Source organism: Gymnodraco acuticeps, unplaced genomic scaffold, assembly GCF_902827175.1.
Source record: "Gymnodraco acuticeps unplaced genomic scaffold, fGymAcu1.1, whole genome shotgun sequence".
Classification (NCBI taxonomy): Eukaryota; Metazoa; Chordata; class Actinopteri; order Perciformes; family Bathydraconidae; genus Gymnodraco; species Gymnodraco acuticeps.
The window spans coordinates 108,507-132,743 of record NW_022990564.1 but is presented as its reverse complement, the minus strand read 5'-3'; the positions used below and the strand labels follow the sequence as shown (position 1 = coordinate 132,743).

Sequence of the window (24,237 nt, the reverse complement as noted above, 5' to 3'; positions counted from 1 at the left end):
ATAGATGGATGGATAGATGGATGGATAGATGGATAGATTATTTGTCACAGAAGCAGAGTGTGTTCAGACATTAAAATACAATACTTAAAAAAGTGGAAAAGATAATTAATAATTCAAAATAAATGAGAAATATTATATCAAATATAAACGATATAAACAAAACAATAAAAAATATTCTGAATAATTCAAATAAAAAGTCAAGATACTACAGGATAATACCACTCTGTAGTGTGTTATACTCCACTACAGGTAAGTCCTGCATACAAAACCTTACTTATCTCACTTGGTAAAGTACAGGTAATACATCATATAGCTGCTGTGTTTAGTTATTTGTTTAGGTTTATATTTTAAACATATACAGTATATACAGCTTCACAGTATCATACCTTTGATTGTTAAATATCCCCCCCCCGCCCTGCAGTACCACATCTCTCTGGTGGAGCTGCTGGCAGCGTGCGCCGAGGGGAAGAAACGTTTACACGGAGATCAAATGTACGTCTCTGCTTCCTCTGGAGGACGTGGTGCAGAGTGGTGACGCACGAGGACTGCATCCCGAGGTAACGTCCTGTATTTCAGCTCCATATTCTATAAAGGAAGTATATGTAGATACTGCCACCCACTGCTATAATGTAATCCGCCTATACCGGAAAAAATACTACGGTCTAGAAATGTTTTTTCGAAATTGTTTTTATCATGAATACTTTCACACAAAGCGCTTATATTTTGCCGCACAACAGTATGTTTTTTTTCCTAGTAAGGTGTCATTTCTTCAGCCTTTTGCCCCTCAAATAAAGGCGTCAACCTTTATTTATCCTGCTCTGTACAATCAATTATCTGCATGACTTTCTGTTTATGTGTTACAGTCAAAAAGTGCCACTTATCTTAAACATTATTGACACTAAGACCCTCTCCTCTCTGTCTGCAGGTGAAGGTGGCGTACGTGAACTTGTGAATCACTGCTACGTGGACACAGAGGTGGAGATGAGGAAATCTACACGTCGAACCACATCTGGAACTGTTTTGAGGACTTCCACCGTGGACATGGCCAGGGTAACCGCTCTGTCCCTGGTGACTATTAATAATGCAGCGAGAGAGACCTGTCCCTGTGCTAAGTATCAGTGAATACTGGTACTTTTTCGTGTGTTTTGAATCAGTCAATAATTCATCACTTCCAGAAATGAAATGTACGTTGGCCTCAATATGTCGTATTTCTTGTTGTCCTTGATGTCCTCTGTCTCCTCTGCAGGTGTGTAACCAGCGGGAGAAGCCGCCTCACTGATCCCATCCTGGAGAAATACATCATCAACGTGGTGTTCGACACCATCCACTCCTTCTTCAGCTCCCCGTTCTCTGAGAACAGCACGTCTCTGCAGGTCAGGGCCAGCATGCTCTCTGCTGCAAAACACCACTCAGACGTCGTTAATATATATAATGTTGTTTTTTTGCAAGGCACGACAAAAGTTGGGTTTAAAAGTTTATTTAAGATAGGGTTAGAAATTAAGAGAAACTATCAAGAGTACGATACTGTATATTTTGAACCCCTCTCACTCTCTCAGACTCATCACACCATCGTCACCCAGCTCCTTCAGTCCTCTGTGCGGCTGCTGGACTGTCCCTGGCTGCAGCAGCAGCACCGAGGTCAGGTGGAGACCTGCATCAAGACCCTCGCCATGACAGGTGACACACACACACACACACCACACACACACCCACACACACACACACACACACACACACACACACACCACACCACACCACACACACACACCCCCACACACACACACACAACACCACACAGACATTACACTTTATGTTACTATATACTAGTTCAACTCCACTACGTCTCAGATACTTGACTACGTGGTGCCTGAAGTTACTTTGAAGATTTAAAACCCTGCATTATCATACATTAAAGGTCACCTATTATGCTAAATCCACTTCTTCATGTCTCTTCTACATCAACATGTGTCCCCTCTTCTCCATGTCTCTTCTACATCAACATGTGTCCCCTCTTCTCCATGTCTCTTCTACATCACATGTGTCCCCTCTTCTTCATGTCTCTTCTTCATCAACATGTGTCCCTCTTCTTCATGTCTCTTCTATATCAACATGTGTCCCCCTCTTCTTCACGTCTCTGCTACATCAACATGTGTCCCCTCTTCTTCATGTCTCTTCTACATCAACATGTGTCCCTCTTCTCCATGTCTCTTCTACATCAACATGTGTCCCCCTCTTCTTCATGTCTCTTCTACATCAACATGTGTCCCCTCTTCTTCATGTCTCTTCTACATCAAACATGTGTCCCCCTTCTTTCATGTCTCTTCTACATCAACATGTGTCCCCTCTTCTTCATGTCTCTCTACATCAACATGTGTCCCATCTTCTCCATGTCCTCTTCTACATCAACATGGGTCCCCTCATTCTCCAGGTCTTCTCTTCTATCATATCAACATGTGTCCCCTCGTTCTCATGTCTCTTCTTCATCAAACAGGTGTCCCTCTTCTTCATGTCATCTTCCTATATCAACCTGTGTCCGCCTTCTTCGTCACGTCTCTTCTACATCAACATTGTAGGTCCCCTCTTCTTCATGTACCTTCTACATCAACATGTGTCCCCTCTTCTCCATGTCTCTTCTACATCACATGTGTCCCTCTTCCTTCATGTCTCTTCTACATCAACATGTGTCCCCGATCTCTTCATGTCCTTCATTCTACATCAACATGTGTCCCCTCTTCCTTCATGTCTCATCTACATCAACATGTGGTACCCTCTTCTCTTCTTCATGTCTCTTCTTACATCAACATGTGTCCCCTCTTCTCCATGTCTCTCTACATCAAACATGTGTCCCCTCTTCTTCATGTCTCTTCTACAATCAACATGTGTCCCCCTCTTCTTCATGTCACTCTTCCTTATCTACATCAACATGTGTCCCCTCTTCTTCATGTCTCTTCTACATCAACATGTGTCCCCCTCTTCTTCATGTCTCTTCTCCATCAACATGTGGTCCCCTCTTCTTCATGTCTCTTCTACATTCAACATGTGTCCCCTCTTCTTCATGTCTCTTCTACATCAACATGTGTCACCCTCGTCTTCATGTCTCTTCTACATCAACATGTGTCCCCTCTTCCTCATGTCTCTTCTACATCAACATGTGTCCCCTCTGTGTAAAGAGACTCTGAAAGTTTCAGGAACAAAGATTCTCCTCTCTTTTTGATCCATTTCTATAAAAACCTGTCTGAAAATGAGCTGATCAGATTTGGCCACTTTATGATGTCATAACGATGTGTTGTCCTTGTGTAACCATTAGCCAATCACCAACCAAGGTACCCCCCCCCCCCCCCCCCTTATCACCTGAATCTCCCTCCTAGAGCACCATTGAGTTCTTTGTAACCAAATCTCTCTCAGAGGGGCGTGGGGAGGGGCTCCTTATTTTCATCTAAAGTAACAGACAGAGAATCAGCACTTTGGAAACAGGGCTGAAACAGAGGGGATTATGGGTAATGCTGCAATGATCTGTTTGGTGTTTCAGCCAATCAGAGACAGGTTCTGTATATATCTGAGACCTATAATATATTGATAAAAAACCGTATAATAGGGGACCTTTAAAACTTTGCATTATCATACATTAAATCAAACCACCAATATATATATCAGTATAACAAGCTCTACTGCAGAAAAATACAACAATCATGACTTACATGAGTAAAAGTAGCAATACTACTTAGTAAAATGACTTTGTTACAATAAAAAAGTCCTGCATTCAAAATCTTACTCAGGTAAAAAGGCAAAAGTATAAACAGTGAAGTTATTGATGTTTGATGGTTTCCCCTCAGCTAAGAGCCGCTCCCATCGCGCTGCCTCTGGACCTGGAGTCTCAGATCAGCTGCATGCTGTCCAGCTCCGCTCTCAACTCTCTGTCTCGCTCCAACCCGAACTACAAGTCCTCGTCCCGCTCCTCCAGACCCGTCGCCCCCAGCAACCCCTGGGACTACAAGAACATCATCGAGAAGCTGCAGGTACGCCAGACTGCAAATACTGTTATACGTGTGAAAACAAACCAAACAGCAAGTACAAAGACGAGCAACTTAAGACAGAGAACTCACAATATGCCACAAATCTAAAGCCAGAAATAAATTGGCAAATTCTAAAACGATGAGATAATAGATTACATCCTTTAAAAAACAAAAGTGTTGTCTCATGTGAGGCATAAATAAAAGAAAGAAAATAATCAAATGTGATTAAGCACAATAGGGTTTGGCCTTTTCAAAGCATTTATTATTGTTATTAACACAATTTTAAAGTGTCACGTGATTTAAAATAACAAATACTCTCATAGAAGATTTTGGCAGTATTGTTAAACTTGTGTTTTTCAGTGTGTCTGTCAATCAATAAATCAATCAGAGTTTATTTATGTTGCCCAAAATCACACATTTAACATTTATCTCAGGGGACTTTACAGTTGTACACAATATGAATATGACACCCTCCATCGTCAGACCCTCACAAACAGTTAATGGGGAAAGATGGAAGAAACCTCGGGAGAGCAACAGAGGAGGATCCCTCTCCCAGGACGCAATATATGTCGTGTATAAATTAAAAAGATAATACATGTGTGTGTGTGTGTGTGTGTGTGTGGTGTGTGTGTGTGTGTGTGTGTGTGTGTGTGTGTGTGTGTGTGTGTGTGTGTGTGTGAGGAACATCATCAACACTATGGAGGAGCGTCTGAAGCCTCTGGTGAACGCGGAGCTGTCGGGTGCTCGTGGACGTCCTCCATCAGCCGGAGCTGCTGTTCCTGGAGGGGACGGATGCCCGGCAGCGCTGCGAGTCGGGGGGCTTCATCTCCAAGTAGGTGCCGCTCCTCTGAGTCCAGATATACTGGTACACATACAGAGGGATGATGGGTAATCTGTGTGTGTGTGTGTTTAGGTTGATCCAGCACACCAAAGCACTGATGAACGCGGAGGAGAAGCTGTGTATCAAAGTCCTGAGGACTCTGCAGGAGATGCTGATCCGCACTCTGGACTTTGATGAAAAGGTGAGTAGGATTATTGACACGACTTTAGGATTGCCAATTCAAATTGTGCATGGTGGAACAGTTAAAATAACAATAAACAACTATGCTAACAGTTGTTTTATTCAACAGAAAGTGCTCTTTAAGTTAATTTGATGTCTTTAATCAAACAATCAGATTTTAAATTGCCCGTGAGCATGGACTATATTGATCTGATCAATCAGGAAATCAAGAACCCTTTCTGTCGTGTTGTTCCAGGGAATTTCCCTGCGGAAGGTTTTGCTGCAGAACTACTTGTTTCCAAACAAGAAAAACACCCCGAAGAACGACCTCGCTGAACTCGGAGCTTCAGGTATGTTGCTTAATACCAAACGAAAGGACAAAGAAGGATAACGGAAGAGGAAAGAGACCAGAAAATAAGGGAAGAAAGGCTATTGTGCTATTTTATCACCATTTTCTATATTATTATTCTTTAAACAACAACAACAATCATGTAACAAAGGCCAGCAAGGCAATACAAAATGAAAATATAAGGCTAGGGGATATGTCTTCATGTTATTATATTCTTCAAGATACATCTATTAGCTATTGTTCCAGTCAAATGTCTTTGTTTCGAGGCTTGTAAGTGTCCATTTTCCCACTTCCTGTTTCTTGCTATCTCAATTTATAAGTCAGTTTTTCCATCAAAAATATTTCTTCCACAATTGTTACCCTTTGGTTTTTCGTTGCTGGTGCTTCCTTACCCCAATTCCTAGTGATAGCTTTCTGGCTGGATATTAGCAGAATTTTGATCAAATATCTGTCACTTTTATCCATTTTCTATATTTTAGTATTTACCCCCTATTCACCTGTAGCATCTCTTTATATGTGTCTCAGGTGTGGAGCAGGAGCGCGACTGGGCGGGCGGTCGCTGCGGTTCAGTGTCGTCTGGACCGAGAGGGAGGGAACCAAACTCTTCACTGACCTGGTGATGAGCAGCAGAACGACAAGATCTTCCAGGAGTGCATCCAGCTGGCCATCTGCCTGCTGGAGGGGGGGAACACAGAGATACAGGTACGTACAACAGCAATACATCTCCAGTGCAAACTCTTACCTCATCATGCTGCCCCTCTACATATCCACTTACATCTCACACGAGCAGTACAGCTATACGATATCAACATGACATCACTCTGTCCGTCCCCTCAGTGCGCACTGAGCTTGGGAAAAAAGCCATATCATACTCTGCCCCCTCGACCTGGAACACACTTCAGCAGGAATTTAAGCTGACCAGTTTGATACCCATCACGGATTTTAAACTCATTTAAAAAAAAGCTGGAGAAATCATCCGTGGGTGTTTGCACCTGCAAGATCTGACTATATGAATTTTGAATGACTACTTTTTACGATGTTTTATTTGAGTGTTGCCTCTGTGTTTGGTGTCCTGTCTGTCTGTAACTTTGTGTGGTGGTGTTACCACTGAACAGGTCTCTCTTGAGAATGAGACCCTGTGTCTCAATGAGATTTTCACCTGTATAAATAAAGGCTAAATAAAATATCATAATCCCTAGATATTACCCACACTTAAACTACTACTTCCACAGGATCAGCAGCGCACTAATAATGATTCAAAGCATGGAAGATTGACTCCATTACAAATATACAGAGTATGATAGTCTTGGATCATTGATTTTAAGGCCAACCAACGTATTTGAAATATTTTAGAAAATATATTTGTTCAAACTCAGTTGCAGAATCAGATTTTAAATAGCCTATATACTGGGAATACATTGTCGGGGAATTAAGGTAGTATTTTAATATATAAATACATTTGTGTTAACTGACTAACCCAACTTAAATGCTCATCCACATTTAAAAAAAAATATTTAATACATTTGGTCTTATATAAGTGGATTGAAGGGACATTTTCATCAAACTCAAATCTTAATTATCTTTTTATCATGTTTGTCATTAAATGATGACACAGTTGATGCATTTCCCCCTTAACTTAATGTATTTTACTTTGGGATTAACAAGCTACAGCAGTCTCAGATCTCTGTGAATGAACCCGGTGTTTAAACTCTCTTTGGTTCTCCTGCAGAACTCCTTCTACAAACTGATGATGGGCGACAACAAGTCAGAGAAGTTCTTCAAGGTTCTCCACGACCGGATGAAGGAGGCTCAGACGGACATTAAAGCCACGGTTTCTGTTAACGTTGGAGAGATGACGCACAAAGCCAACGAGAAGGAGCTGGAGACCGGTGAGAAACTTCATTACCCTGAGAAACCTGATGTTTGTTTTTTGTTTCATGTCATTTTCTCAATAATATGTCTTTCTATTATACGATGGTTTTATTTTAAAATGTGTTTTTTTGTCTCTTTGCTTCGAGTATGTTTAACCACTTATGTTCAAACACTTCGCTCAGTTTTTATATTCTTGATCTTAATTTAAAAAGCTGTAATAGTTGGAAAGGAAAATTGTAATTTTACAAGAAAGAAGTAAGGTTATTCAATTATTAAGGAGTTTATTGGTAAAGGATCATCATCGATGACCTGAGGAAGTTATTATATTAAAAATGACGACTTCTTTTGGGTTTTAAAAAACGTACAACTTTTTCCCCGAATGTTTTGATCAAAACTATTTAACTTCACTTGAAGACACATTCCAGATGTTAACTTTACTTTTAGCTCAGCAGGCATCTTTCTATTTTTAGCACACTTGTCTTCCAAGTCATTAGTCTAGTTGTATTTGCAAAAAATCTGTGTTTTTGGACATTTTGCTAGTCAGTTCTGTCACAGAGGATGTTCCTGATAATGCTTATATTATCACAATCCTATTCAGTTAGTTTCACAGCAAACAACAGATAGATTTACAAAAATAACAGCATGATTGAATATTTAATGGAAACAAACTTGTCAACAAAATATTGACGTAGAGGATAGGATAGTAGTAGATAGGATCAAACCTAAGAGCAACGCCTATTAGGGCCAGGGTCGCAAAATGGGGGGTCTAATGGCCCCTTTTCAACTTCATAATTCATCTGCCCTTGCACAAACACCAAGCTGAAAAACAGTATAATACGGGACCTTTTAAGATCTAAATAAAAGCAGAACAATCAGTATATAGTATTCCCCATGTTTTTATTTTTTATTATTTTATCCCATTTTATGCCTTGCTCTTGCTGCTTGTTTTACACTGATTTTATGTCTTATTTTTTACTGATGTAAAGCACTTTGAACTGCAATCCCCTGTATGAAAGGTGCTATATAAATAAAGTTATTATTATTATTATTATATATAAAAAACAGTCACTTCAATATCTTTATTTGACCTTTTAAGCTGTACTTTGCTGCAGAGTTTTAGTCTCCTTATATCTCTCTGAATCCAGTTGTTTGGCTAAGCAGTTGTTCCCCTCCGTCCTCAGTGCTTCCCGTCGCAGTGGGTCAGTCCATCGCCCCGGCGGTGTGCCCCCCCGCCCTGCCGGTCCCCGCTGCAGCGGAGCAGAGGGAGGCGGAGGCGGAGGTGGGCCCCGCCGTCACCATCATGAAGCCCATCCTCAGGTTCCTGCAGCTGCTGTGTGAGAACCACAACCAGGACCTGCAGGTGGGTTCCGCTGAACACACAATTCAATTCAAATGTATTTATATAGCCCAATATCACAAAACACATTTGTCTCAGAGGGCTTCACAAATCAACAAACATGAATGATAATGTAAAAACAACAAACATATCTGAGAATATAGTAAAATGAATAGATGATAACAATAAATACTGAAGACATACCAATAAACCAGGGTGGACCAAATCTGAGTTAACCCAGAAATCTGAGTCCGATTTTCAGAACTATATCAGTCTCATCTGGGTCTTCAGTAGTTTAGCTTAGTTTAGAAAAACTATAATCCTAGTCTAGGCTAGTCCAGAGTTTAAACATACCTGACCAACATGTCAAACTCCCTAAATAACTACTTTTACCTTGTTTTTGTTTTTTTAACCTGAACACAAATAGAATTGCAAAAACAGTCTTTCGAACTTTTTTTCCCGAACCATTAACAATTTAAAAACAGCGTCTAGTTTTATTAAACTGATTCAAAATGAAGGCTTATAAAAAGCTCTCTTTGAGTTTGTGTACTGGAAAAATAAAACTGTATAATTGTTAAAGGAGATTGAAAGTGACTGTCATTCAGGAAATGGTCCCAGTCTGTAAACCTCTCATTAAAGTGAGATTCATTGTTATTGCAGATTAATGAGGCTTTATCAATCTCTTACTTTGTTACTGAAATACTGCTGTAACGCACAAACAGAGGCTGATCAGATAAGGAGAGAGTGATCTTGAATGTGTTTGCAGAACTTCCTGCGCTGCCAGAACAATAAGACCAACTACAACCTGGTGTGTGAGACCCTTCAGTTCCTGGACATCATGTGTGGAAGCACCACCGGGGGCCTGGGGCTGCTGGGGCTCTACATCAACGAATCAAACGTCCACCTGATCACTCAGACCCTGGAGACCCTCACTGAGTACTGCCAGGGCCCCTGCCAGGAGAACCAGGTACGCTCAGACATCACAGAGAATCTTTTTAATATGGCTTTTCATTTCATTAGGATCACTGTAGGTGTTTTATCTTATTCTGTATTTATTTTAATATTGTTGTCATGTTTTCTGTACTTTGGGCTGCTTTGTGCACGAAAGGTGCTATACAAATAAAGTGTATTATCACAGAGACGGTTATCAAGGCAGGTATACTCCCTCTGAACATGGACACTCAGGGTGTGTGTGTGTGTGTGTGTGTGTGTGTGTGTGGGTGTGTGTGTGTGTGTGTGTGTGTGTGTGTGTGTGTGTGTGTGTGTGTGTGTGTGTGTGTGTGTGTGTGTGTGTGTGTGTGGTGTGTGTGTGTGTGTGTGTTGCAGACGTGCATCGTGACCCACGAGTCCAACGGCATCGACATCATCACGGCTCTGATCCTGAATGACATCAGTCCTCTGTGTCGGTACCGGATGGAGATGGTGCTCCAGCTGAAGGTGCGTTAGTTTACCTGTCCATGTGCACACTGTGTGTTTTCTGTCTCTTATAGTGATGAACCTGCAGAGAATCATGAGCTGAGGCAAAAATAAATCACTCTGATTGGCTGTTCAGCTCAGCGAATCAGTGCATGAGAAGCTAAACGGAAGTGAAGAAGGCACACACAGACGGCTGTTATTTTTCATTTTCCAGTACCGCACTAAACATGTTTTCGATTATAAGTCGTTATGTGAAACAGTCTGTGATGGACGAGAGGGAAAATGGAACGCACGCTATTTGTTGTTTGTATATATCACGCAGTCTGTCTTCCGGTTGCCTCTTTTGAATTAAGAATACACACTACCGCCGCCTGCTGGTAAGGAGAGTTATTGCCACTCACGCATGCGCAGTGCGTACGTGCTACTTGGCCGTCGGCTGAAGTCTTTGCGGTGTGTTCCAGTGCGACTTTTTGGCCAAGACGCAGGAGACGTGAGGCGGCACAACATTCGGGTCCGTCGTGACGTGTTCTTTGGTGTCAGTTTGGTGTGTCAAGGCCTTTAGTTGATCTGGCCCACAACTTTATTCCTGGTTCACTCCCAACACTTTCACCATGTTTTTCCGAATGTTTTAATATGCTTGCCATTTTAACTTTAATCACAGCAACATGTTAATGTAATCATTTATTGTTCCTTTACCTGGTGGTTCATATGTGACCTATAAGAGGTCTACACTTCATCCTGTCGTCATGGTGACACCTGTTGTTTAACTGTTTAATTTCCATGTTTCCAGGACAACGCCTCCAAGCTGCTGTTGGCTCTGATGGAGAGTCGCCATGACAGCGAGAACGCAGAGAGGATCCTGTTCAACCTCCGACCCCGAGAGCTGGTGCCATTATTTACACTAACTTTATTTAAAGAAGATGTTACTGATCTGTGTGTAGAAAAATAATGACTGTATGTGTGTGTGTGTGTGTGTGTTGTGTGTGTGTGTGTGTGTGTGTGTGTGTGTGTGTGTGTGTGTGTGTGTGTGTGTGTGTGTGTGTGTGTGTGTGTGTGTGTGTGTGTGTGTGTGTGTGTGTGTGTGTGTGTGTGTGTGTGTGTGTGTAGGTGGAGGTCATAAAGAAGGCCTACCATCAGGAGAGTGAGTATGAGGGGGAGGACGTCTCCCCCCGTGAGGTCGGACACAACATCTACATCCTGGCTCAGCAGGTGACTAAACACAAGCTCCTGATTGGCTGAATCCCACTCCTCTCAGTCCGTGGGTCTGTCGTGTTTCTGTTGGAAGATCCAGAAGTTAGCATCTCCCCGGATTCCTAACGACAAAGCGAAAACAGTTTTTTTTAAAGAATATTGTAGAAAAAAATATCTTTGGCGACTACATAGTGATACAAACACAACACATCTATTACAAAACAAATAAAACATTACAGTTTCAGCCCTTAATAGAGGGGTACAAATTATAATACAACTAAATAAGCAAATACCATAAAGGTATACTTCACATAAAGCCAGAACATGGATGAATCACAGTTTGATAGCTCTGACTGACCCGTGCTGTGTTTGAGGTCATATCTGCTCCTGCTGGCAACTGTTTTTTCATCCAATATAATACATATAATAAATAGAGTTTTCAAAATCAGACAAACATACAAACAAAAACTAAGATACAGTAACTAACACAAACAGAAAGTAGTAAAACATAAAATAAAATAAAAGGCAATTCTAAAATAATTGTGTTTTGAGGTATGACATATGCTCCTCCTATCTTCTCAGCTGTAGGAAAAGAAACGGTGTTTGTAATTCTCTGATTACGTTTTCTCTCTTGTTGTTTGTTTGTGTGTGTGTTTGCAGCTGGCGAGACACAACAAGATGCTGCAGAACCTCCTGAAACCTCAGAAGAACAGCAAAGAGGGCGAGGAGGGGATCTCCTCCATGGTAAACCCCCGCCCTTCTACATCTGCAGCGATGATGCAGTACTAATACTCACTTTATAATACTCTTTGTGTTTCCTGTCTGCAGCTCAACCTGAACAACCGTCCTCTGTCCCAGATGTTGAAGTCCACCGCTCCAGCTGTTGTGGTGGAGCAGGATCCGCTGGAGTACTACGACCTGCTCACCTCACAGATAGAGGTACCGTAATAAAATAACATAAGATCAACCTTTGTTAATCCATGGTGGGAAATGCAGGAGTCAGAGCAGCAACAGCAATAAGAGAGAAACCGTACTGCTGTGAGGACAGGTGAGAGGTTGCATACGTTAAAAAATGAATAATAATTATAAATAAAAATAACAAGAATAGGAGTAGGTAGAACGCACAGTATTTAAGTTGACTTCTAAAAGAATATGAATGAAGGTTATTATGCATATGAATACATATATGTATAAATAGATATCTACCTGCAAGTGCCAATCCAAAACTGTGAATGTTCTACTACAACTAATACTAATTAAAGTAATAGAAGACGGATAAAGTCCAATTAAAAGGGGATGTCGATAATTAAAGGCAAAGAAAACAAATTACAACATTCTTTTCAGTTTCAGCTGTCGTTTAAAATGTCCATGAGTTTGCCTCTCTAATATTTCCAGGCAGGTTGTTATAGAGTTTAGGATGAAAGCTGCTTCAGCCGTTTAATTTCCAGGGACTATTTAAGAAGCCTTCAGCTCGTCCTGTTGATGCTCTGTATATATAATAATATAATATGTCCTCCGCTCCAGATCGTCCGTGACGACCGCAGCATGGAGCAGATCGTGTTCCCGGTCCATCCCATCTGTGAGTTTCTGACCGAGGAGTCAAAGATCCGAGTATTCAACACCACGGAGCAGGACGAGCAGGGGTCAAAGGTCACAAACTTCTTCGAACAAACCTCCTTCCTGCACGGAGAGATGGAGTGGCAGAAGAAGCTGAGGAGTGAGTATACACACACACACACACACACACACACACACACACACACACACACACACACACACACACACACACACACACACATTACATTAGGGGTTTAACTTGATACAGAGTAGTTCTACACTATAGATACTACACTACCCATTTCATCCATCTATTTTCTCTGATTTTACGTGTGTGTGTGTGTGTGTGTGTGTGTGTGTGTGTGTGTGTGTGTGTGTCTCAGGTATGCCGGTGTTGTACTGGTTCTCCGGGAGGATGTCTCTGTGGGGAACTATCTCCTTCAACCTCGCCGTCTTCATCAACCTCATCATCGCTTTCTTCTACCCCTACGCCTCAGGACAAGGTACTTTAGTGCAAATACTAGTAGTATATAAGTCATACTGCAAATTACATTACTATTGCTGTCAAAAGTACTGCTACTTCTTTAAGGATGTATTCACACAATAAATATCATATCGATAATAATATGTTACAATGGCGTTTGTTAGCAACCAGAAAATGACACCAGTAATGACAAACAGATAAGAATGCTGCGTGGGGTCTGAGTGCCGTGTTGGCGGGACGTTGCGGGGCTCGCTGCTCCGCCCTTTGAGGCTCGAGGAGCGGACAGTGTGAGCTGGATTACTGGTGTCGTTTCCTGGTTGCTGCGTGGGGTCTGCGAGACACCGTGGAACTCAGCCTGAGCACACACATACACTCACAGCCTGAGCTCAGAGAGTGTGTGTGTGTGTGTGTGTGTGTGTGTGTGTGTGTGTGTGTGTGTGTGTGTGTGTGTGTGTGTGTGTGTGTGTGTGTGTGTGTGTGTGTGTGTGTGTACGGAGCTCCGCGCAGCACCGCAGCTGAGAAAAGATAAGGCTGAGTGAGTGTGTGTGTGTGTGTGTGTGTGTGTGTGGTGTGTGTGTGTGTGTGTGTGTGTGTGTGTGGTGTGTGTGTGTGTGTGTGTGTGTGTGTGTGTGTGGTGTGTGTGTGTGTGTGTGTGTGTGTGTGTGTGTGTGTGTGTGTGTGTGTGTGTGTGTGTGTGTGTGTGTACGGAGCTCCGCGCAGCACCGCAGCTGAGAAAAGATAAGGCTGAGTGAGTGTGTGTGTGTGTGTGTGTGTGTGTGTGTGTGTGTGTGTGTGTGTGTGTGTGTGTGTGTGTGTGTGTGTGTGTGTGTGTGTGTGTGTGTGTGTGTGTGTGTGTGTGTGTGTGTGTGAGCTCCACGGATTGGTCCATTTGGCGTTCTGGGGCAGCATAGACAGGTATTTTCTGTGTTAGAGTTTTACTCGCTACAGGGTGTACTTTGAGGGTTTGTGACTCTGCAGACCGTTTACATGCAGAAAAACCTACATAACACAAGGGGACGGGTAATAACCAGAAAAGCATGACATGGGACCTTTAATATATAATAATAACTTTAAAAAACTTTATTTATAAAGCACCTTTCATGTTTGACGCAGCCCAAAGTGCTTTACAGAGTATGATACAAATAATGCCAATAACAAATATTACATTTCAAATATGTAAAAAAAAAATGTTTGGTCTTTCATTTACTTTTAAAAATTCCAATTGAGGTGGCCGTTCTAAGATCAAATGGGATCCACAGTTTGGGGCGATATAAAAGCAGAAAGCAGCCTCTCCAGTTGTCTTGTTTTGCACTCTAGGTACTTCTAAAAGTGAAACATTGGAGGATCTAAGTGTCCTTGCTGGTTGATCAAATGAGAGACAGTCACTTAAATATGTTGGGGCAAGGTTATGTAAAGCCTTATAAATCATTAAAAACACTTCTGAAGGACACCGGTAATCCCAGATATATGACTGAAACATCTCGTATGCAAGGTGTCTCTTATTAATCGTCTTCTCCCTCTCCTCCCTCAGTGGGGGCGATCGACGACAACCTGCTGCTGATGCTGTTCTGGATCCTCACCGGGCTCTCCGTGCTGTGCTTGTTCTTCCAGCGTTACGGCCTGCAGCCCCTCACCATCGCTCTGATCCTCAGGTCCATCTACCACGTGGGCATCGGAAACACCCTCATACTGCTGGGGTCTCTCAACGTGAGCAGCACTACATTACCCATAATCCACCTGGGCAGACACTTCAAGGATTCAAGGATTCATGTGTGCAGCTACAGTGTAGTTATGACAATGAAAATCTTAGGTCACAGGCTCCTCCAACTGTGCAACACAATAACACAGATAATAGTGCAAGTATCAGTTTAGTGAATTAAACCCTTGAATTCAGAATAACTCATAAAAAAATGAAAATGAATTCAAATCAATTGCATTTAATAGAAATTAGTAAATACAATTAAATGGGTTAAAGTAAATATGAATGTATTTATTTAAAGGTCAATTATTTCTCCCCCTCTCCCATCACATTTCCTGTTTTTTTTATAATTATTTACAATCTGTATTTAATGAAAAAAGGCTTTCAATTATATTAAAATGTCCAAGATTCATATTTTTAAACTCTTAAAAATGCCAAAACATGGACCGTAGGATTATAAGGAATTTTCTTTTTTTAATTAGCTTTTTTTAAATAACTAATTATCTTCTTTATTGTGTTGTTAAACTGCCCTGTGTGTCTGTTCCCCTCCAGCTGATCAATAAGGTGGTGTTTGTGGTGAGTTTTGTGGGAAACAACGGGACGTTTATTATGGGATACAAAGCCATGGTGATGGACGTGGAGTTCATTTACCACCTGGCCTACGTCCTCACCTCCACCCTGGGGCTGTTCGTCCACGAGCTCTTCTACAGCATCCTGGTAAACAAAACATTTAATAACTTATACCCCCAAAGAAATCTGAATGTATTGATTAATTGTTTATTATTTATTTAATATAACAGTGAAGTCCTACATTTTTGTTTGTAGAGAGTAAAATATTTGTACTTTACCTGTGTGCAGAAGTTTGTACATCTTCTATAATATGGAGTGCTTACATGTTAATAACAAATAGTTTTCAAACAATGCATTGAATCATAAAATATATAATATTATCTCATCAAATATGTATTTTAGAATTGACCACAGTATATAAGTAGTCAAAACAATGGATTCGAGGTATTCTATTGATCCAGAATGGGCTAATTGTTTCGTGACAGCAGCATGTAAAAACATAATGATATTAAATATAGAAAAAAATTCTAAAAGTATATTTAGAGAACACTAATCGAAGTTAGAATACACTATAATAAAGCACTACTAAATAAACAGACTCTCTGAATGATTTTCTTGTGTGCAGCTGTTTGACCTGATCTACCGGGAGGAGACTCTGTTCAACGTGATAAAGAGCGTGACTCGTAACGGGCGCTCCATCCTGCTGACGGCGCTGCTCGCCCTCATCCTCGTCTACCTCTTCTCCATCGTGGGCTTCCTCTGCCTGAAGGACGACTTCATCATGGAGGTCGACCCGCTGCTGCACCTCGCAGGTAACTTCTAATATACATCATTATTAGACGCAGATTCAATATCTTCACAGATTCAGTGTCTCTTTGAACAACCACAGACTATAGCTAAATCTAATCTCAAAGCAGTCATGTTAGTTTTACCTTCCATTAGATTAGTATTCAAAACATTGTTTTACATTTAATACCTGCTAATTGATGGACTAAAATATAAATATTTCATATACATTTAGATAAGGGACCTTTAAATATTACATTTCTAGTTTTATTATAAGAAATGTAGGGATTTAAAACTGAAATACAGATTATTAAACACTAAGAAACTCTCAATGAACAATATTAATGTTATCTGTTAATCAGAACTCTGAAACTTTACTCACTGAAGACTGGTTTTAAAGTCCTATATCATTAACTGTGTGTGTGTGTGTGTGTGTGTGTGTGTGTGTGTGTGTGTGTGTGTGTGTGTGTGTGTGTGTGTGTGTGTGTCACCTGTCATGGCGAGGGTCTTGATGTGGAGTTGAACTAGTATATAGTAACATAAAATGTAATGTCTGTGTGCGTGTGTGTGTGTGTGTGTGTGTGTGTGTGTGTGTGTGTGTGTGTGTGTGTCACCTGTCATGGCGAGGGTCTTGATGTGGAGTTGAACTAGTATATAGTAACATAAAATGTAATGTCTGTGTGCGTGTGTGTGTGTATGTGTATGTGTATGTGTATGTGTGTGTGTGTGTGTGTGTGTGTGTGTGTGTGTGTGTGTGTGTGTGTGTGTGTGTGTGTGTGTGTGTGTGTGTGTGTTGTGTGTGTGTGTGTGTGTGTGTGTGTGTGGTGTGTGTGTGTGTGTGTGTGTGTGTGTGTGTGTGTGTGTAGCTCCTCAGCAGAACGAAGCCTCTCAGGACTTCATCAAGTCGTGCTCTGCAGACGGAGTCAGCTGCACCACGGAGACCGAAGCTCTCACCGTCACAGAAGGTGAGAGTCAGTCATATCACAGAGTTAATGTACGTTACTGATATAAACTCTGATCTAATATCCCGTGACTGTGTGTGTTCAGAGGCGCCGACCTCAGAGCGGGCGTGCGACACTCTGCTGATGTGCATCGTCACCGTGTTGAACCACGGCCTGAGGAACGGAGGAGGAGTCGGAGACGTTCTCAGGAAACCATCCAAGAACGTAAAGAAAACATTTTTACTTTATTCATCCCATCATATTATATTAAGAGTATAAAACAGAATGATCTACTTTGAGTACTTCTAATGTATGCTTCTACAGTACTTCACTTCATTAACTTTACAGAACCACTTAAGGCGCACTTAATTTTGTAGCTCAAGTTTTGTCATTCATCTTTTTGAAGTGTTTACAGGGAATAATAAAGCATGTTTAAAACATGTTGTGTTCTGAAGCAGCAGCATGTAGTGCGAATAATCGGAAAATAACTGATCTTTAACATATTTATAAAGATAATTGCCTTTTATGATGAGCTCATAACATTTTGTTTTCAATCCAAGGTATATTTAACTCAAGACACAATTCTTGATCAGAAATATTTGAGACGTAAATTGAACTGATAATGTTTGAAATAGAGTTGTTTTAATCTTTAATAAACGTGTGTGTGTGTAGGAGCCGTTGTTTCCGGCCCGGGTGGTGTTCGACCTGCTCTTCTACTTCATCGTCATCATCATCGTCCTCAACTTGATCTTCGGAGTGATCATCGACACGTTCGCCGACCTGAGGAGTGAGAAGCAGAAGAAAGAGGAGATCCTGAAGACCACCTGCTTCATCTGCGGTGGGTACCATTAAACTCACAGTGACACGTTCTTATTAGGGTCTGAGACCAAGCGAGCGATGACCGAGCGATGACCGAGCGATGACCGAGCGATGACCGAGCGATGACCGAGCGATGACCGAGCGATGACCGAGCGATGACCGAGCGAAACCCACACGAAACAGGGAAAACGAGGGGCAAAAGCACAGAAAAAGGAGCCTACATCGTGACAGAAGGTATCCCGCGCGACTTCACCCACGTCACTGTAGCCCAGTGTTTCTCAAAGTGGGGGGGGGCGCAGAGGCATGACAGGGGGGGCGCGAGAGACCAGGAGGAAAAATGGTTTTGGACAACAGCCTGTGGAGCGTCGAAGACCCGCTCAACGCTGCTTACAGCTTTAATTCAAGTTGTTCTTATCAAGAAGATGCAGGAGATTTGACCATCACTTTGTGTGTGTTGCAGGTTTGGAGAGAGACAAGTTTGACAATAAGACGGTGTCGTTTGAAGAGCACATCAAACTGGAGCACAACATCTGGAACTACCTGTACTTCATCGTGCTGGTGCGCGAGAAGAACAAGACGGACTACACCGGGCCGGAGAGCTACGTGGCTCACATGATCAACGTAAAACATCTCAGCACAATCTCAAACACTGGAGATACACATAAACACTGACATCATCTGAACCCACATCTTCCTCTGTGTGGAGGACATTCTTAAGAGAAACTGATACATGGTTCATGAACAAAGTTTGTCTTTTGTTATATTTCATAAAGTCATAAAGAAAGTCAACATACAAGTGAAATTGATCTCAAATGCAGGAACAGAGGATAGAGAAGTTCTGCGTACAGTCCCCCTCTATGAAAGGAAACTGGTCCAACATCCTATCATTAGACCATAAAACCCCCTTGACCTTAACATTTGCATATCCCCCTTTACACTTCCTCCTGAAATGTAAAACCTTAAAGGTCACCTATTATGCAAAATCCTCTTCTCCATGTCTCTTCTACATCAACATGTGTCCCCTCTTCTTCATGTCTCTTCTACATCAACATGTGTCCCCTCTTCCTCATGTCTCTTCTACATCAACATGTGTCCCCTCTTCCTCATGTCTCTTCTACATCAACATGTGTCCCCTCTTCTTCATGTCTCTTCTACATCAACATGTGTCCCCTCTTCCTCATGTCTCTTCTACATCAACATGTGTCCCCTCTTCTTCATGTCTCTTCTACATCAACATGTGTCCCCTCTTCTTCATGTCTCCTCTACATCAACATGTGTCCCCATCTTCTTCATGTCTCTTCTACATCAACATGTGTCCCCTCTTCTTCATGTCTCCTCTACATCAACATGTGTCCCCTCTTCTTTATGTCTCTTCTACATCAACATGTGTCCCCTCTTCTTCATGTCTCTTCTACATCAACATGTGTCCCCTCTTCTTCATGTCTCTTCTACATCAACATGTGTCCCCTCTTCTTCATGTCTCTTCTACATCAACATGTGTCCCCTCTTCTTCATGTCTCTTCTACATCAACATGTGTCCCCTCTTCTTCATGTCTCTTCTTCATCAACATGTGTCCCCTCTTCTTCATGTCTCTTCTACATCAACATGTGTCCCCTCTTCTTCATGTCTCTTCTACATCAACATGTGTCCCCTCTTCTTCATGTCTCTTCTACATCAACATGTGTCCCCTCTTCTCCATGTCTCTTCTACATCAACATGTGTCCCCTCTTCTTCATGTCTCTTCTACATCAACATGTGTCCCCCTCTTCTTCATGTCTCTTCTACATCAACATGTGTCCCCTCTTCTTCATGTCTCTTCTACATCAACATGTGTCCCCTTTTCTTCATGTCTCTTCTACATCAACATGTGTCCCCTCTTCTTCATGTCTCTTCTACATCAACATGTGTCCCCTCTTCTTCATGTCTCTTCTACATCAACATGTGTCCCCTCCTCTTCATGTCTCTTCTACATCAACATGTGTCCCCTCTTCTTCATGTCTCTTCTACATCAACATGTGTCCCCTCCTCTTCATGTCTCTTCTACATCAACATGTGTCCCCTCTTCTTTATGTCTCCTCTACATCAACATGTGTCCCCTCTTCTTCATGTCTCTTCTACATCAACATGTGTCCCCTCTTCTTCATGTCTCTTCTACATCAACATGTGTCCCCTCTTCTTCATGTCTCTTCTACATCAACATGTGTCCCCTCCTCTTCATGTCTCTTCTACATCAACATGTGTCCCCTCTTCTTCATGTCTCTTCTACATCAACATGTGTCCCCTCTTCTTCATGTCTCTTCTACATCAACATGTGTCCCCTTTTCTTCATGTCTCTTCTACATCAACATGTGTCCCCTCCTCTTCATGTCTCTTCTACATCAACATGTGTCCCCTCCTCTTCATGTCTCTTCTACATCAACATGTGTCCCCTCCTCTTCATGTCTCTTCTACATCAACATGTGTCCTCTCTTCTTCATGTCTCTTCTACATCAACATGTGTCCCCTCTTCTTCATGTCTCTTCTACATCAACATGTGTCCCCTCCTCTTCATGTCTCTTCTACATCAACATGTGTCCCCTCTTCTTCATGTCTCTTCTACATCAACATGTGTCCCCTCTTCTTCATGTCTCTTCTACATCAACATGTGTCCCCTCTTCTTCATGTCTCTTCTACATCAACATGTGTCCCCTCTGTGTAAAGAGACTCTGAAAGTTTCAGGAACAAAGATTCTCTCTCTTTTTGATCCATTTCTATAAAAACCTGTCTGAAAATGAGCTGATCAGATTTTGGCCACTTTGTTGTTTGTTTGTTTGTAGCCTTTATTTAACCAGGTGAAAATCCCATTGAGATCAACAATCTCTTTTTCAAGGGAGACCTGCAGCACATTGGTTACACATAAAAACAACAGAAAACAAAAACATAATTACAGGGGTATACGTTAGCAACCTATTCACAAAGACAGATATCTAATAACATGTCATCTATCCGAGCTTTAAAATGATGCAAGGGAACCAAAATGCTCAGTTTAAAAAAAAATGGCATAGTGTTCCTGCTAGAGGAGCAGCACACATAAAAGCTTCCTAGCACTTGGCACATGTAATAAAAACACATCCTGGGATCTCAGGCATTAGCTACTTGCCACTCTCTGTGAGATCAAAGAGCAAGTTGGTAGTTACCCAACATGGCTTTATAGATAAGGGGTACAGTGATGAGTGCTTTACGATCGTTTATGATGTCATAACGATGTTTTGTCTTGTGTAACCATTAGCCAATCAGCAACCAAGGTAACCCCCCCCCCCTTTATCACCTGAATCTCCTCCTAGAGCACCATTGAGTTCTTTGTAACCAAATCTCTCTCAGAGGGGCGTGGGGAGGGGCTCCTTATTTTCATCTAAAGTAACAGACAGAGAATCAGCACTTTGGAAACAGGGCTGAAACAGAGGGGATTATGGGTAATGCTGCAATGATCTGTTTGGTGTTTGGAGCCAAACACTTCAGAGACATGTTCTGTATATATCTGAGACCTATGATATATTGATGACAAACAGTATATAGGGGACCTTTAAATGATGATATGATAATGTGCCCCTCCAGAACAACAACCTGGACTGGTTCCCCCGGATGCAGGCCATGTCTCTGGTGGTGACGGATGGGGACGGGGAGCAGAACGAGATGAGGATGCTGCAGGACAAACTGGTCTCCACCATGAAGGTGGTGCTGACCCTCACCCAGCAGCTGATGGAGCTCAAAGAGCAGGTATACACACACACACACACACACACACTCACACACACACACACACACACACACACACACACACACACACACACACACACACTCACACACTCACACACACACACACACACACACATACACACTCACACACACACACAGTAATGCTTCACCTAGAAATACGGCTTGGACGAGCCTGAGATTTAAGTGCCAACTATACTAGGACTTCATATGTTTTGACATCCTACTTTTAATGATGAAATATATAATGACTGTTTTCCACATTTTTCAAAATACTTTATTATGTTTTTTACATGACATTTGACTTTTTTGATTATACGAGGAATGATTGAATTATATCTTGGACATTCTGTACTTTGACTTTTAAAAAATGCATTCTACATACTATACTATAGTTTAGCTATTTTGGACATGTATACTATGAATTTATTCACGCCATTTTTTCGAAATATCGCAATGTAACTTTAATTAAGATTTTTCGACTTGCAATACTATGATGTCTTTCAAGATATTCTTTATTTCATACTGTATCGTTTTTTTAATAGTATCATCAACCATGACATTTTTTACCTACTATATCAAAAATGTCTTCACATTTTATATCACGTTTTTTTAATGGAATACTCTACTAAACATTTATTATATTTATATGACAAGCTGTAAATAGGAATGTGTATATTGAACATTTGAAGACTAAACCATGCCTTTTTATTTGTAATTATGTTATTAAATATTTAATGACTTACTATTACAATTTTAAGTAAACATCGAAATACTTTTTGATTGCGTCTCACAGTACATACAAACCCGCCACAGACCATGTTATTGTATAATCCTCTGACTGGCTGTTTCATAAAGCTTCGTACGGCAGCTTTAACAGAGTTTTGTTTGCAAACCAAGGACGTTTTTTCACTGTGTTCTCTTACTGATGTTAAAACAAACCCACTCACTTTGTCGCCTGTCCTGCAGATGACGGAGCAGAGGAAGAGAAGGCAGAGGATGGGATTTGTTGACGTTCAGGGAGGAGGGAGCGGGGCGCAGGCTCCCAGCGCCGCGGGGGGCAACCACCAGATCTACAAATCATAAAGAGAGACGATGATCTGAAACACAACATATCTGAGAGCCAAACAGCTGGACTGTCCTGCACATGGTTATCATAAAGAGAACACTAGAGAGTAGCTGTACAACTGATATGTATTTCAGCACATTTTGTGTTCGCTTTTATTTTAAGAATCTGCAGTCCCCAATGGACCGTGAACGGATAGAAGACCTGCTCTCAGTTTAATGTATCTGTTGGTTCAGTTAGATGTGAAAAGCACAACAGACCTATGCATGTACAATATAGACGTATCTTTTAGACAAAGGACATGAGAATAAGTGACTGTTTTCTGTAGCTCAACCTGGAAGTTTCGGATAATCACAACAACATTTTTTTAATATAATCGCCAAAAATGAGCGCTATTATTGACCCAAATAATCCAACCTACATTTCAAGTATTAACCTAAATGTATGATTTATAAAAATACTAAAGACTATTTAAATAATGTGGGATTGTGGAAAGGGAATCGAAGGATCACAGACTTCCTGGTTGGACAACTAGAAGTTATAAAATATAAAGAAATATGATAATGTATGTGTGTAAATGGTATCAACTCACTAGGGAAATAATCAGAGACCTACCTGCAGCATTTAGTAATATCAGTAATATCTTTCTGTGAATGTAAAGTGAGTTAAAGTTAAAGTGAGTTGTGTTTTCTTTATTGTAAATCTGGGGAAATTCTTGTTTTTTTTAGTAGTATATATTATTAATATTATTATGGTTTCATAGTGTGGTGCAGTGGGTTGTGCGTTGGTGTTGGGATCAGGGGGTCACAGGTTCAAACCCCACTGCCGTCAGCATGTCGTTGTGTCCTTGAGACACTTCACCCCAAATTGCTCCTGTGGATAAAAGCGTCTAACATATTATGTGATATTTATGTTTGTTTTTAACACTGTAACTAGCTCAGTACAGACACTGGATTTTAAGTGAGCTGCTTTTAGCAAAACGTTAAGATGGTTAACGGAAAATAACATTTACCTTTTTTTTCTCAATGAGAACAGACGGGTACAGAGATTGGGAGAAGGAAGAACAGAAAATAAAATATTTACTATGAAGAACAAAATACATGTTTATTTGCTGTGTGGTTTGATGCATACACTTTAATAATTAAAAGGTAATTACATATGTATCTAATATACAAACAGTGTGGTGATTATATACCTTCTTAAAGTACACACTTCGACATACTATGACGTTTTTCATGATATTTTGTGACTATTTTTTATATATTTTCGACTTACTATATTGTTATTTTTCTTTACAACACTGACATTTTTCATGATATTTTTTTTGACATACCATAATGTGACTTTTTTCATATTTGTTGACATACTATACTACGACATTTCT

The 24,237-nt window shown here is 41.1% G+C and overlaps 1 pseudogene; it reads left to right on the top strand.

Annotated features, from left to right (window-relative positions):
* Window positions 1-421: 421 nt before the first annotated feature.
* LOC117553679 lies at window positions 422-23,950 on the top strand (annotated as a pseudogene).
* Window positions 23,951-24,237: the final 287 nt, after the last annotated feature.